Source organism: Eriocheir sinensis, chromosome 52 (assembly GCF_024679095.1).
Source record: "Eriocheir sinensis breed Jianghai 21 chromosome 52, ASM2467909v1, whole genome shotgun sequence".
Classification (NCBI taxonomy): Eukaryota; Metazoa; Arthropoda; class Malacostraca; order Decapoda; family Varunidae; genus Eriocheir; species Eriocheir sinensis.
The window spans coordinates 933,540-938,530 of NC_066560.1; positions in this window are offsets into that span (position 1 = coordinate 933,540).

Consider the following 4,991-nt stretch of genomic DNA (forward strand, 5'->3'; position numbering starts at 1 on the left):
GTGCAAGGTGTGTGGGAACGCTTGTCCCTCTTTTACTATGTGGTCTGTAATGAATGAAGTTCCTGAAGTCTGTGTTTTGTTACATCTGTTTCAAAATCGTGGTATAAACACTGAACAAATGAAGTCAAACATAAAACAACAGAAAACTGATGTCCGTCCTTACACACACACACACAACATAAAAAAACAATATTTTCAACTGTAGCCTCGATCCCTGTTTTTAGGACAATTTGCGAATTAAGCAGCTAGAATACGGAAGGTTTTGCAAATCAACCAAAACCGTAGTCCTTCCGTAAACGCCCAAATATTTTAAGGCTATATGTATAGCAACCTTTGTTTTTTACTTTTGCTGAATGTTTTTTGCTGAAAATATTTTGCAAAATTACCAATTTCGAAAAATTACCGTAACACACACACACACACACACACACACACACACACACACACACACACACACGAGAGTAGCCAGCAAAAGAAGCAGACGTCAGCGCAAGTGCAGGAGGATACAGGCTTACTGACGGTCTTTAGGCTTAGGCTGTGGTTGTGAGTTGGGGCAGATAAATGAGTGCTGTCCCGTCTCATGTAAGTGCAGTTTGGTCGCGTAGATAACGTGGAAATTGGAGGAAGGGACGGTGTAGTGTCATCTGGCATCCGGTATCATGAGATATCCCATCCTTAACCTCGCATCGCGGAGCCCAAAATTTACTCTCATAGAATGACTAAGTGAAGCATCTAAGTGTAAAAAAGTGCCAAGGAGGACCTAAAAAGCGATGCAAAGCGGAACAGGTCACAAGAAGAAGAAGAAGAAGAGTGATTGTTGATATCCTAGTTATATACATACAAGTAGTAACAAATGTACGGAGGTGGGGGTAGCTGGAAGTGGGGGGGCACGGAAGTGAGGGTTGGGGGGTCAGCGGAGGGGTGACGGAAGAGGGGGTAGGTGGTCCCCCCCCCTCGCACACACACACACACACACATCTTTCACCTTTTCACCCCCCCTCACCCCCCCCCCCCCCCGCCCAGCGGGGAGGGTGTGTGTGACGGAAGAGGGGGTAGTTGAAGGGTTAAGATAAGATCGCGGGGAGCTAGGGCTCGAATGACCACAAGATTATAATCACGGAAAAGGTTAAAGACATTAGGTTAATGACCAGGCTGGAATATGTCCCGCCCACCTGTTCCCGGCGTCTTATCTTTCTTTCCCTCTCTCCCATAGACGCACATACTCACACACACACACACACACACACACACACACACACACACACACACACACACACACACACACACACACACACACACACACACACACACTCAGTGGAGGTTGGATATTGTAAATTATGTTAGCTTGCCAGGATTTGCCTATGACTCCTCCAATTTTTCTTCGTTTGACAGTGTCATGATCTTGGCTTCCTCCTCCTCCTCCTCCTCCTCCTTCTCTTCCTCCTCCAACTCTACCCCTGTAGAATTATCGGGATGACCGTAAGACCGTGACTCCAAGGTGCTAATGTAGTATCTTTTGTCCTCAACTACAGATATCCCTCTCTTGGGATATTTTACTGTACTCATTCGTCCATTGCGCACTGTGAATCCCTGATAGCCAAAGGTAAATGTTTACTTCTGGAATAGGACGTCTTTGTATCGCTGATGAGCAATTTTTTTCTTTATGAACTTTGGAACGCTCTTAGCTGAACTCAACTGGTCACCGTCTGCCAAGAGGATGGAGTAGCACTTTGGTCCTACACCTACAAATTCTGAGATGGTTCTTTCCCTCACTTCATACTTGAGAAATCCGAGCTTGCCTTTGTTGTCTGTGTTGTACAAGGAATGTGAGGAGCTAAAGTTATTTGGCAGGGCGAGTATGAGTAGAAATGTCTGCGTAATGGGGGACTTTAATTATAGGAATATAGACTGGGAAGATCTAGTGGGTGACCTGGAAGCCGAGGACTTTCTTGAAGTTATACAAGATAATTTCCTTAAGCAGGTAGTTACTGAGCCTACCAGAGGAGATAACATATTAGACTTAGTCCTAACCAATAATGGGAACTTGCTACGTGAGTTGGAGGTGGGCGGAGAGTTAGGAAATAGTGATCACAGAACGGTTCGTTTTAGCTTAGACTGGGCGGTAACCCGCGAACCAAACCCAGTGTTAGTGCCAGATTTTAGAAGAGCAAACTACGAGGGGCTTCGAAGACATCTTGAAGGGGTAAACTGGGATAATTTAGGGATTCATGAGGGCCAGAACTGCGGATTGGAGAGCCAGGAGAACCAGGTAGAAATGTCTTACAATAATTTAGTTAGAGTAATAGTAGAGGGGCAAGAACAGCATATACCACAGCGAACACTTAGAAAAGAAAACAATGATCCTAAGTGGATGACTCGTGGACTAAAACACGAGATTGGGTTAAAGAAGCGAATTTATCAGAAAATAAAGAATGGGGAAACACATCTCAGGGGTCGGTACGTCGAACTATCTAGATTAGTTAAGAAAAACACCAGGATAGCAAAAAAGAACTATGAGATCAAAGTAGCAAATGAGGCGAAAAGTAATCCTAAGGGCTTCTTTCAGATGTATAGAAAAACACGGGAGAAAATTGGACCGCTGAAAACAAACACAGGGGAGCTAGTAGAAAATTACGAAAATATGAGCACATTGTTGAACGACTACTTCCTTTCAGTATTCACACAGGAGGATCGAACGACTATACCGGAAAGAGTTCAGGTGTACGAGGGCGGGGATGGCGATAAATTGAGGGATATAATCATTACCAGGCAAGTAGTTCAGGATGAGATAGATAAGCTTAAGAAGAACAAGTCGCCAGGTCCTGACGGGATATTTCCGAGGGTATTAAAGGAGTTAGGTGATATAATCAGTGACCCACTAACCGACATCTTTAAGATGTCGGTAAATACTGGCTATGTGCCGAGCCTATGGAAAGTAGCTAATGTGACGCCGATTTTTTAAAAAGGGGGACAGGTCAGTTGCTTCAAACTATCGCCCAATTAGCTTAACATCGGTTATAGGCAAGATGCTGGAGTCCATAATAGCCAGGAACATTCGGGAGCATTTAGAGAAACATAGCTTAATTCACGACTCGCAGCATGGGTTCACCAATCTCTTGTCCTTCTACAATAAAGTATTTGAGGCGGTTGACAGAGATGAAAATTATGATGTAATCTATCTTGATTTTAGTAAAGCGTTTGACAAAGTTCCTCACCAACGACTGTTGCTTAAATTACAGGCTCACGGAGTAGAGGGTAAAGTTTTGAACTGGGTCAAGGCGTGGCTTAGCAATAGGAAGCAAAGAGTGCAAATCAATGGTAAAAGATCTGACTGGGGATGTGTTACGAGTGGGGTCCCACAAGGTTCGGTATTAGGTCCACTTTTGTTTATTATTTATATCAATGACTTAGACACAGGAATTAGTAGTGATGTTAGTAAATTTGCAGATGATACCAAGATCGGTAGAGTAATTGAGTCGGATCAGGACGCTAGTATTCTCCAAGGTGAACTCAACAGATTATATGACTGGGCGGATAAATGGCAGATGGAGTTCAACGTAGGGAAGTGCAGTATTCTGAGTGTAGGTAGGAACAACCCCTCACATAACTATTGCTTAAATGACACTCATAAGTAGGTCTGGGTGCGAGAGGGATTTAGGGGTCTTAGTGAGCTCTGATCTCCGTCCAAGGGCACAATGCATTCAAGCTAGAAATCGAGCTAATAGGGTACTGGGATTTATTTCAAGGAGCGTAAGCAACAGAAGCCCTGAAGTCTTCCTCAAACTATATTTAGCATTAGTTAGACCTCATCTTGACTATGCAGTTCAGTTCTGGTCACCCTACTATAGAATGGATATCAAAATGTTAGAATCGGTGCAGAGGAGGATGACTAAGATGATTCAGGGGTTGAGAAACTTGCCATACGAGGAAAGACTCAAACAGTTAAACTTGCATTCTCTAGAAAGGCGAAGGGTGCGTGGAGACATGATCGAGGTTTATAAATGGATGAAGGGCTTTAATAAGGGAGACATTCATAAGGTTTTGTTGGTAAGAGAACCGGGTAGGACACGAAGTAACGGGTTTAAACTGGATAAATTCAGATTCAACAGGGACATAGGCAAAAATTGCTTTACTAACAGGGTGGTGGATGAGTGGAATAGGCTTAGCAGTCATGTGGTGAGTGCCAATACAATTGTCACATTCAAAAATAGACTAGATAAATTCATGGACAGCGATATTAGGTGGGGTTAGATACACGGGAGCTTAGGGTCAAAGGAGCTGCCTCGTACAGGCCTACCGGCCTCTTGCAGACTCCTGCGTTCTTATGTTCTTATGTTCTTATATAGCTTTTAAAGGGTTCCTGCGAGTACTCTGTTAATAGATCAGGAGTTTCAATTTCTGTTATTAAGGAATCAGTGTCACAATACACTAGTTTCGCCCGATCCCCGTAATGAGCCTTCATGACATTGTAAAAGAAATCATATAGTCGCAGCTTGGACAGCTCTAGGATGTAGTAGCCAATGTAGTCTGGATGATTCACCTGTGAATATTTCTTATGGCGAACTACAACTACATGGCCATCAGTAAAGACTTCGGACCAGCTTCAAAAACTTTTCGCGGTTGGTGACAATATCTATTTCTTCACTATATTTGGCCGCGTTCATCAGGAATCGACCAAAAATGCTGTTTGAAATACACTTGATTTAAGTTTTCTTGATAGGGCAAGTATAGTGAATCCACGAGGAACTGGCGGATTGGGGGGTTTCTGCGGGGGTCTCTCCTCCCGTACCACGCTGCCACATCTCTTGTCTCCAATTGTGGTATTAGAGTCAAGGTGTTAAGTGGACCTTCATTAGCCTCCTCCTCCCCCTCTCTCTCTCTCTCTCTCTCTCTCTCTCTCTCTCTCTCTCTCTCTCTCTCTTCTTCGGGGACGAGAATACAGGCTGTCTTGGTGACCTGTTCGTCATGCACTCATGATCCAGTTTGGCGCA